General features: G+C 43.3%; 1 non-coding gene across 1 annotated transcript; it reads right to left on the reverse strand.

Annotated features, from left to right (window-relative positions):
* Positions 1–9,237: 9,237 nt before the first annotated feature.
* On the reverse strand, positions 9,238–9,371 carry LOC117200243 (U11 spliceosomal RNA). The gene has a single exon (XR_004481724.1). It is a non-coding gene; the product is annotated as a U11 spliceosomal RNA (small nuclear RNA).
* Positions 9,372–12,143: the final 2,772 nt, after the last annotated feature.

Here is a 12,143-nt window from a genome sequence, read left to right on the forward strand (position 1 = left end):
CAGCCAGGTGGAAGAACTACAGCTCTGCTGGCTCTTGACTATGTTTATTTCAAGCCAAGTAACAACAACAGCAGCATGAATAATAACAGCTAAAGCTTACTAAGTGCCAGGCCATTTAACTTATTTATTTATTTTAATTTATTTAACTTATTTTACTTTTGGCTGTGTTGGGTCTTCGTTGCTGTGCGCAGGCTTTCTCTAGTTGCAGCAAGCAGGGGCTACTCTTCTTTGCACTGCGCGGGCTTCTCACTGTGGTGGCTTCTCATTGCAGAGCACGGGCTCTAGGCGTATGGGCTTCAGTAGTTGTGGCATGCAGGTTCAGCTGTTGTGGCGCAGGGGCTTAGTTGCTCCACGGCATGTAGGATATTCCTGGACCAGGGCTCGAACCTGTGTCCCCTGCATTGGCAGGCAGATTCTTATTTTTTTTTTTGAGATTTGATTGCAAAGCAATGTTCATTATTATTATTTTTTAATATCTTTATTGGAGTATAATTGCTTTACAATGGTGTGTTAGTTTCTGCTGTATAACAAAGTGAGTCTGCTATATGTATACATATATCCCCATATCCCCTCCCTCTTTCATCTTCCTCCCACCCTCCCTATCCCACCCCTCTAGGTGGTCACAAATCACCAAGCTGATTTCACTGTGCTATGCGGCTGCTTCCCAGTAGCTATCTATTTTACGTTTGGTAGTGTGTATATGTCCATGCCACTCTCTTACTTCGTCCCAGGCTTACCCCTCCCCCTCCCCGTGTCTTCAAGTCCATTCTCTACGTCTGGCAGGCGGATTCTTAACCACCACGCCACCAGGCAAGACCCCCAGGCCATTTTAAACACTTGTTATTAACTTATGGAATCCCCACAAGGTAGGTACTAGCAGTGTCCCCATTTTACAGATAGGAAAACTGAGGTCGCATAGTTGGTATGTGGTAGAACCAGAATCTGAGCTCTTGACCTCAGTCTATGCTATGGCCTAACCATTATGATTTCCTGAGACTAGCTGCTCATAGGATTGAAGGGAAAAGAAACTAACATTGCTTAAGCCCTTTCTCTGTGTCTGCAGTGTGCTAGGAGCCTTTCCATAGATAAAATTCCAGGCAGGAAATTTCCTTTCCAGGTAGGGAGTGTTATCCCTATTTCTCAGAAGAGGCAAAACAGGCTCAGTAAAATTAAGTGGCACAGCCTCAGGTTGCAAGTCTAAGAAGTTGCAGAGCTGCCACTCCCAATGGATCCGTCCTAATTCCAGGCTCTGTCCACTTATTTGAAGTAACTAAAATAGTCAGATTCATAGAGACAGAAAGTAAAATAGTGGTTACCAGGGGCCGAGGGAAGGGGGGTTTGGGAAGTTAGTGTTTAGTGAGAGTTTCAACTGAGGATGATGAAAAAGTTCTAGAAATGGATGGTGGTGATGATTGCACAACAATGTGAATGTACTTAATGCCGCTGAACTGTACACTTAAAAATGGTTAAAATGATAAATTTTATGTTAAGTATATTTTAACCACAATTTTAAAAATTAAAAATGAATAAAATAAAATAAGATAATTTAAAGAAAATAAGAGACGGTGAAGAGCGAGGTTTTGGGCATGCCTATGATGTCCCTGGCACTGGGCAGGAAGCTGGTCATGAGCTGAGGGAGCTTACACTCTAGTGGGCATAACAGTGCATATGCCAAGCACCTGGTAGAGAGCATGTACTCATAAGTGTAGCTACTAATAGTCCCTGCCACAGATGGGGAGACTGAGGCCCAGAGAGGGCCTTAACTAAGGTCCTGTAGCCAATGGAGGCAGCTGACTGGGCTCTATTCTAAAAGGCAGGTGAGTGGTGCCAGTTGGAGTATTAATAATAATACCAGCTGACATTTCTTGAGTGCTTATTACATTCCAGATATGATTCCCAGTCCCTCTGTGAGGGTGGATTACCACATTTACTCTTCCCAACCTCCCTGTGAATGAGGTACCATTATCGTGTTCCTTTTACAGATGAGGAAACTGAGGCCAAGGCAGAGACTGATTCAAGGTCACAGAGCCAGCAGGACTTGAATTTTATCCTCTCTGGCTCCAAAACCAGCAAGTTAGCCTTTTGCTTTGGTGATGGTGGAGGACAGTGGGGGGGGGGGTGGCTGGTGTGGGGAGGAGGTGATTCACTTAACTGTATCTGGATTCATCCCCAATATATTTTTTTTGCACCCACGGGCGGAACTTCCTCCCTTCCAGATTCAGTCCCCATCTATTAGTGGCTTCTGGCTTCCGAGAATGTGATACAGAGGGTGGGGTGAGCTGCGAGGGGTGGGGAGGTAGACACAAAAGTGCAGGCAGTCTTTAGTAAACACAGATTTTTGAGTGCTCTCTATGTACCAGGCAATGTTCCAGGGGCTGGGAGTCCCGTGTGAATAAAATAGATTTTGTCTCTGTTCTCATAGACGTTCTATTGCAGTGTATACATTGTGGGGGGGTAGAAAAAGAGGGGAAGTGGGGGAGAGAGGAGGGAAGTGGATATAGACAAGGGACAGGATATGCCAGGTGTCAGTAAGGGCTATAAAGGAGATGTGAGAGAGACAGTGACTGGGGAGGGGATATAACTAGACACAGTGAGAACAGGAAAGGCCTGGCTCAGGAGCTAAGGCATGGAGGATGAGAAGGAGCCAGCTGAAGATCTGGAAGCAGAACATTCCAGGATTCTATGGGGAAACAGCACAGGCAAAGGCTGTGAAATCCATGTGTTGGAGGAACTTGGAGAAGGCCAGTCAGGCTGGAGCAGAGTGACAGAAAAAAAAGGAGTCAAAAGAACATCCCAGTGCCAGCTCATGCAGGGTCTTGTAGACCACGATGAGAAGCACAAGGTTAATTCTAAGGGAAAGGAAGGCCATTGGAGGAGTTGAGAATGAAGATGAGGGCTTCCCTGGTGGTGCAGTGGTTAAGAATCTGCCTGCCAATGAAGGGGACATGGGTTCGAACCCTGGTTCAGGAAGATTCCCACATGCTTCAGAGCAACTAAGCCCGTGCACCACAACTACTGAGCCTGAGCTCTAGACCCTGAGAGCCACAACTACTGAGCCCACGTGCCACAACTACTGAAGCCCACTCGTCTAGAGCCCATGCTCCACAACAAGAGAAGCCACCTCAGTGAGAAGCCCGCGCACCTCAATGAAGAGTAACCCCCGCTCGCCGCAACTAGAGAAAGCCTGCGCGCAGCAACGAAGACCCAACGCAGACAAAAATAAAAATAAATAAAATAAATTTTAAAAAAAGAATGAAGACGAGAAGGCAGCATGACAGGGGACTTCCCCGGTGGTCCAGTGGGTAAGACTCTGCACTCCCAACGTAGGGGCCAGGGTTCGATCCCTGGTCAGGGAACTAGATCCCGCATGCATGCTGCAACTAGGAGTCTGAATGCCACAACTAAGAAAGCCCACATGCTGCAACTAAAAGACCCCACATGCTGCAACGAAGATCTCACATGCCGCAACTAAGACCTGGCGCAGCCAAAATAAATAAATATTAAAAAAAAAAAGAAGAAGGCAGCATGACAGGAAGTCAAAAGACCAATTAGGAGGTTCTGGCTGTAATATAACAGAACAGGTGATGACGGTGGGGATTCAGGAGGTGGTCTTAAAGGGGTCTTTTGGAGGTGACTAAGTGATGGAGGTGCCATTCACTGAGATGGAGGAAACAAGAGGAGAAGCAGGTTTGATGGGGGGATGGGAATCTAAGGGGAAGTAGGGATAAAAATTATGAATTGAGTTGTGGACATGTTGAAATTGCAGAGTTAGTAGCTGGCCAGGCAGCTGGAGACAGTGTTCCCAGCTGGAAGTAGATACCTGGGAAGAGAGACCAGAGGCTGCCCACTCTGGGGACCCATAGGGCATAACTCTTCACAGATGGATAATGTAGAGTCCAGAGGATGCCTGAAGTTTTTTTTTGTTTGTTTGTTTTTGTTTTTAATTGGTTATCAACATTTACAACTCCAGAGATATCAAACAAAAGGATTTCCTCCTCCTCTTCCAAATTCGCTGTTCTGGTCACACTGGGCCCTGGGCCCGCGTACTGGGAAGACCACAGCAGGCTGGTAGGGGAGCCCACTGCTCCTCCAGCTCAGGCATGAATTCTTCAGCTGGTCCCACCACAGCAGGCCTGCTGCAGATTCCACTCAAGGCCTGGTCCTGGCAGCCCTAGAGTTTCATCTTCTGGCATGGGCAGGAGGTGACACCATAGAAGAGGAAAAAGTTGGTCTGGGACAGAGAAAATAATTTCTCCCATTCTGTAGTGGTTATTGATACACAAAAGTTGTAAATTCTGATGAAGTCCAATTTACTTATGTTTTCTTTTGTTGCCTGTGCTTTTGGTGTCATATTTAAGAAATCATTACGAAACGCAATGTCATAAAACTTTTCTCCTGTTTTCTTCTAAGCACCTTATAGTTTTAGCTCTTGAGTTTAGATCTTTGATCTGAGTTATTTTTTGTATGTGGTTTAAGGTAAAATTTCAACTTCATTCTTTTGCATGTGGATATCCAGTTTTCCCAACACTATTTGCTGAAAAAACTGTCCTTTCTCCATTGCATGGTCTTGGCACTTTTATCAAAAATCATTTGATGCCACAATTTATTTCTGGGCTCTCTATTGTATTCCATTGGTCTATATGTCTGTTTTTATACCAATACCACAAAATTTTTAGTTTGCTTTGTAGTAAGTTTTGAAATCGGGAAGTTTAGTCCTCCAGCTTTGTTCTTTTTCAAGAGTGTTTTGGGTATTCAGGGTCCCTTGAGAATCCAAATGAATTTTAGGATGGGTTTTTCTAAATATTTCTGTAAAAAATGTCATTGGGATTTTTATAGGGATTGCATTGAATCCACAGTTTGTTTTGGCTAGTACTGGCATCTTAACAAGATTAAGTCTTTCAACCTGTGAACATGGAATGTCTTTCCATTTGTTTCTGCCTTCTTTAATTTCTTTCAGCAATGTTTTGTAGTTGTAATGTACAAGTTACACTCCTCCTTGGCTACATTTCACCTCCTTGGTTAAATTTATTCCTAAGTATTTTATTCTTTTTGATATTATTGTAAATGAAATTATTTTCTTAATTTCCTTTTCAGTTAGTGTATAGACTACAATTTTTGTGTGACCTTCATTTCTTATCAGTGGTCACTGATCCTAACATCCGAGATAGGGGATCTCAGGAACCAGATTTGGTTGGTATCAAGAAAGGAGCCGGGCTTCCCTGGTGGCTCAGTGGTTGGGAGTCTGCCTGCCGATGCAGGGGACACGGGTTCGTGCCCCGGTCTGGGAAGGTCCCACATGCCGCGGAGCGGCTGGGCCCGTGAGCCGTGGCTGCTGAGCCTGCACGTCCGGAGCCTGTGCTCCGCAGCAGGAGAGGCCACAGCAGTGAGGGGCCCGCGTACTGCAAAAAAAAAAAAAAGAAAGGAGCCATGCTGGCCTCTGCCCATCTGAAGGATGGAAACTTCCTCTTCTCTTCTGACAAATTGACACCCTCTTCTCTTCCATCCTTCAAAATACCAAAGCTTCCTAGCCTCTCAAAATCCATCTCCCTGAACCATCTCCTCTTCCCCCACCCGCCTGCAGTAAACCCATCCAGTTGGGAGTCTCTGATATTATTTGAAGTAATTCTATTTTAATTTCAGAAGGGTCTGCTACTTTCTTGAAAGTGGTGTAATCTTCATTACCTGTAAAATAAGAAGACTGTTTTGTCCTACATAGGAGAATACAGTCAACTCTCTAGAATGGACAGAAACACGCTATCTTGTTTACTCCTATATCCTAGGACATAGTAGGTGCTTAGTAAATAGGGGCCAATGTAATTGTATATACACAAGAACTTCATGGATTGTGAAATGCTCTACAAATGTATTGAATGTCTATTATGTGCCAGGTACTACACCAGAAACCATGGACACAAGTGGTCTATAAGACATAAATAAGTTCCCTGCCCTCGCGTACGTGACATCTGGCTGGGGAATATAGATATTGAACAATTAACTTTGCAACTAATACATTAATAACAATCATGATAATGTTCTGCAGAGAAGTATATGGTGCTATGAAAGAGTGTAATAGAGTGTAGGGGAGCTAACCTAGTGAGGGTTGGAGGGATCAAGGAAGCCCTCTCTGAGGAAGTGACATTTGAACTGACATATGAAGAACGAGGAGGAGTTAGCCACTTTGGGAGAAGGGGAGAGGAAGACAGGCCGTTGAGAAAGAGTATTTCCAGGTGGAGGAGAGAAATTTCTGGAGGTCCTAAGTTGAGGAGAGTAGTGGCTTCGGAGAAACCGAAAGAAGACCAGTGTGGCTTGAGCCCTGAGAACAAAGAAGGTGGTGGGTCACTCAAAATTTACAGGATGTTAACCCAAGCTAGTTAGGTGCCATTAAAGGGTTTTAATGAGTGAGTGAAAAGTTTTCAGCTAACACACAGAAGCTCAAAATACAAGAAATCTACTTAAGTCAAGTTTCTTAGGGACTTCCCTCATGGTGCAATGGTTAAGAATCCGCCTGCCAACGCAGGGGACACTGGTTCGATCCCTGGTCTGGGAAGATCCCACATGCCACGGAGCAACTAAGCCCATGCACCACAACTACTGAGCCCATGTACCACAATTACTGAAGTTCGCACACCCTAGAGTCCGTGCTCCGCAACGAGAAGTCACCACAATAAGCCCGATCACTGCAAGGAAGAGTAGCCCCTGCTCGCCGCAACTAGAGAAAGCCCACGCGCAGCAACGAAGACCAAACGCAGCCAAAAATAAATAAATGTATTTTTTTTTAAAGTTTCTAAAGTAGGGAACTTATTCCATAAACTGATTATATATTCTCAGGCTCCTAGCTGAGTGAACTTTTCTCCTTTTAGCCCTTGATTTTTTTTACAGCTTTATTAAAATATAATTTACATATCATAAAACTTATCCATTTTAAGTGTACAATTCAATGATTTTAGTAAATTTATAAAGTTGTGCAACATAATTTACTTTTAGAACATTTCCTTCACCCCAAAAAGATCCCTCATGCCCATTTGTAGTCAGTCCCTGCTCTCAACTCCAGTCCCAGGCAATCTCTAACCTACTTTCTGTCTCTATAGATTTGCCTCTTCCGAACATCTTGTGTAAAAGGAATCATATAATATATGGTCTTCTGTGACTGGCTTCTTTGTGAGTCTGATTTTGTTTTTCATCATTTGTATTCCAGTGACTATGTGTCCTCATTATTTCTCTAATCTTTTCGTGTACTCCATATTTTCTTAGAAAACTGGAAAATACAGATAAGTAAAATGAAAAAAGCTTCACTTTCCTAATAAATTTTCCTTCTCTAACAGATGCCACTCTAGTTGACATCCTCCTTGGGTATTCTGTGCTGTGAGAGCAAAGGATTCCTCTCAGAAGACCTGAGCTCACCTCTTGACTGCTACTTTCTAGCTCTGTGATCTGGGCCTCTCAGAGCTTCTGTTTTCTCATTTGTTAAGTGAGCAAAATAATACAGCCAGCCCTCTGTATCCCCAGGTTTTGCATCCACAGGTTCAACCAACCATGGATTTAAAAAAAAAAAAAAAAAAATCCAGAAAGTTCCAAAATTCCAAAAAGCAAAACTTGAATCTGCCACCTCCCTGCAACTATTTTACATAGCATTTACATTGTATTAGGTATTATAAGTAATCTAGAGATGATTTAAAATATAACTGGAGGATGTGCATAGGTTACATGCAAACACTAGGCCATTTTTTGTTTTGTTTTGCTTTTGGCTGCATTGGGTCTTTCTTACCGTGTGCGGGCTTTTCTCTAGTTGTGGCGAGCAGTGGCTACTCTTTGTTGTGGCGTGCAGGATTCTCATTGCGGTGGCTTCTCTTGTTGCTGAGTACAGGCTGCGCGTGCAGGCTCAGTAGTTGTAGCACACGGGCTTACTTGCTCTGCGGCAATGTAGGATCTTTCTGGCCCAGGGCTTGAACCCGTGTACTCAGCAGTGGCAGGCGAATTCTTAACCACTGCGCCATGAGGGAAGTCCGTAAGCCGCTTTATATAAAGCACTTGTATATGTACGGATTTTGGTATCCAACGGCAGATCCTGGAACCACCTTTCCCATCCTGCACGGATATGGAGGGACCACTACATATGAGTACACGATACATTTGTTAGAATTAATGAATCCTTGTAGCTAAATCTTTCTCTTTTCTTTTCGTCCCCATTGGGCGGCAGAAGCTTAGTTTCCCGGCCAGGGATCTAACCTGCGCCAGCTGCAGTGGCAGCGAACCGTCGTAACCCTTGAACTGTGGGGGAATTCCCTAAATCTCATGGGAGAACGTATTCTTGAGACACGAATTTTTTTGAAGGTTTTAGATTTTTATGTCTCTTGCCCAATTGCTCTCCAGAAAGGTTGTTGCTATCAGCAGTAAGAAAGCGCTACTTCACTGGTGTTTTAAGGTATTGCCTCTACGTTTTTAAACGACAAAAGCTATATGAACATCAACACAGCTTTACAAAGCGATACGTACATCTGGTAAAAAAAAGGAGGGGATTTTTTTTTTTTTGTACAGCAGGTTCTTATTAGTTACCTGTTCCATACATACTACTGTTTATGCATACATGTCAATCCCAATTTCTCAACGGGATAAATTTTTACAAAATACTTTTTGCATGATAATTCCATCGCTTTTACAGACAAACAACTGCAAAGGGTACGGAAAGTCTTTTTCTCGGCTTAGAGCAGTGCACTCACGGACAAATATATCATTTTCGTTGTTTACGTTCCTAACTTGTGAAAGGAGAAAAGTACCTGCTTCTGCTGTTTAGAAAAAAAAAATCAATTGTTTACTTGTGAAAGCAGTCTTCACAAACAGTTCACAACCCCGACACCTCCCTTAGATTTCTGAAAACTAAACACCGTACACCATAAAAAGAATTTATCACGAGATTTTTTTTTTTTACAAATTATTTATTTATTTTTGGTTGCTTAAGCTCGGGCTTGCGCTGCTGTGAAAAGCCAGGGCCACTTTTTGTTGCAGTGCGCGGACTTCGCGTTGTGCTGGCTTTAGCTGTTGCAAAACACAGGCTCTAGATGCATGGGCTTCAACAGTTTCCGCACGTGGGCTCACCAATCGCGGCGCACGCGATTCCTACTCCACGACATACGGGATCTTCTCGGTCCAGAGCTCGAGCCGGCTGAAAAAATAATAACCCACACGCTTACGAAAAATACTAGTGAAAACAAAGTACTCTGTATTTTCATACCGGAAAGCAAGGGCGCCAGGACCAACGATCACTAGCTGCCCGATTTTCAAAAAATTATGCTTCCGAAATCTCTTGATGTCGATTCCGCACGAAGAACAAACGAGCTGCCCCACGTGTGTCACTCACGACAGAAGCCCTTTTTACCGCACTAGCGAGAACAGCAGGGTGGCAGTGTCGGCAAATCCCTTTTATGATAAAGGTGAAAACAAAGTCGATGCAATTTTCTACTCAGAGTTCCCGAAATTGAGGGTGTAACTGCAGGAACTTCTGAGCCGGAGAGAAGGCTTCATAAAGAGATTCTATCGTTTATTTTTGGATTTTCATTTAAAAGTAAATCTAACACTTGAGTTATATGCAAATATGCGCAGTGCTTGCTGGGAAGATGCCGGCGGGTGCAGAGGGAGGGGCGGGGAGGAGGGGTTTGTGGGAGGGAACCGTGACGGCTTACAGCTGGTCTGGGGCTCTGCAAGACCTACTTCCCCGCAGCTGTGGGTGCCTATCTGGGGAAGGCACAAATCCCATCCTGTTAAAATTGAAAATGCACAAACTTGTGCCACTCCTAGCCGTCCACCCTGAAGCTGCCCCAGCACGTGAGCACTGGAGGCACCGGATCCCTGTAAGAGCAAAAAACTGGGAGCTAATTAATCTTCACCTACACAACAATGAAAGAGCAGAATGTGGTGGGTTCATAAAGTGGAATGCCATCTGCTGTACTTCTAAAGAGTGAATTAGACATCAAAAAAATTGACTGATAAAAGTTGCAGAATAAGTTACAGCATGACACCATTAACGGAAACAAAGTAATACTGCGCTTTATCAACAGGTATAAAAAAATTGAATGAAGAAGGTGTTGAATACGGTACTGCATGATACCGTAATAAAGAGCATACGTGTGCACACAAAACCTAGTGCTTTATTTTCAATGGCTACATGTTTCTATTATTAACACATATCAATTACCTCTGGAAAGGAGGGAGAGAGGGAATCTGGATGAGGGCAGAGACACACAAAACTTTAGATTTACCTGTAATGTTCTCATTTTTAAAAAGCATAGATTATTTTATTATTGTGCATTTTATTACTTGTGCAATTAAAATTATTTTAAAAATATAGTCCGTGCTTTCTATATTTTCTCTATTTCATTTCTTAAAGTCAGGTTTCTTGAGGTATAATTTATATACAGTAAATTCACCTTTTTTTTTTTTTTTGGCTGCGTTGAGTCTTCGTTGCTGCACGCGGGGTTTCTCCAGTTGCAGTGAGCAGGGGCTACTCTTCCTTGCGGTGTGCAGGCTTCTCATTGCGGTGGCTTCTCTTCTTGCGGAGCACAGGCTCTAGGCGCGTGGGCTTCAGTAGTTGTGGCACGTGGGCTCAGTAGTTGTGGCTCACGGGCTCTAGAGTGCAGGCTCAGTAGTTGTGGCGCATGGGCTTAGCTGCTCCGCGGCATGTGGGATCTTCCCAGACCAGGACTGGAACCCGTGTCCCCTGCATTGGCAGGTGGATTCTTAACCACTGAGCCACCAGGGAAGCCCATAAGTTCACATTTTTTTATCATACAGTTCTGTGAGTTTTAACAAACTTGAACAGACATGTATCTGTTACCACAATCAATCAAAACATTTCTATCATCCCCCAAAATTCCTTTGTCCCCTTTTCTAGTCAACTCCTCCCCCCATTCCCAATCCTGGCAACCTCTTTTCTGGCCCTGTAGTTTTGCCTTTTCCAGAAAGGCATAAAAATGGAATCATTCATGTATACTTCATTTTTAATATAAAAACTTTGTGCTAATTGTAAAGAAATTGATACAGTACAGAAATGTGAGAATGCTTTCCCCAAACTACTATTAACAGTTTTGTGTTTATCTTGCCTCCCACCTGTAGTGGTGCACTGTGGAAAACGCTATGGAGGTTTCTCAAAAAACTAAAAACAGAACTATCATACGACCCAGCAATTCCATCCCTCGGTATACATCTGAAAAAAACAAGAATAATGTGAAAATATACATGCGCCACAATGTTCATAGCAGCATTATTTACAATTGCCAACATATGGAAGCAACTTAAGTGTCCATCAACAGATGAATGGATAAAAAAGACATATATTTATATTTATATATAAAAGAATGAAATTTTGCCATTTGCAGCAACATGAATGAACTTGGAGGGCATTATGCTAAGTGAAATAAGTCAGACAAAGACAAATACTGTATGATGTCACTTATATGGGGAATCTAAAAAATACAACAAACTAGTGAATATAATGAAAAAGCAGATTCACAGATTTAGAGAACTAGTGGTTACCAGTGGGGAGTGGGGAGGGGCAATTTAGGGCTGGGGAAGTGGGACATACAAACTGTTGGGTGTAAGAGATAGGCTACAAGGATGTATTGTACAACATGGGAAATACATAGCCAATATTTTGTAATAACTATAAATGGAGTGTAGCTTTTAAAAATTGTATAAAAAATAAAAGCAAAAAAAGTAAACTGGGTCTTAAAAAGATGGAGTGCAAAAACAAAAATGGTATGCCAGACCCTTAGGATAATGAAGAGAGCAGTGGCAGAGAAATAAGACTAGGAAGATAACTTAGAGCTTAGTGGTGAAGGGGCCTGGAATCTGTGAATTTGGATCTGTGGCAGGGTTAAGAGTGGATTGGGAATTTGGTGGGATGAGGATGGCAAGATATAAAGACAGGGAGAGCAAGTTGCTACACCAATCCAGGTAGGAGGCAGCTTTTCCTGCTGACACTGCTGCTCACTCTTTGCTGTCCCAGCCCTTTGTACATTCCTTTATGTCTGTGGGTTCTTGGGTTCTTGTCCATCTTAGTGTGAGGACCCGGGCTCCAGAAGGGACTCAGGCTGGAATCGGGTCTTCTTTACAACCCTAGCATCTAGCACAGTTAGTAAACAGCAGTTCTC

Source organism: Orcinus orca, chromosome 1, assembly GCF_937001465.1.
Source record: "Orcinus orca chromosome 1, mOrcOrc1.1, whole genome shotgun sequence".
NCBI classification, from domain to species: domain Eukaryota; kingdom Metazoa; phylum Chordata; class Mammalia; order Artiodactyla; family Delphinidae; genus Orcinus; species Orcinus orca.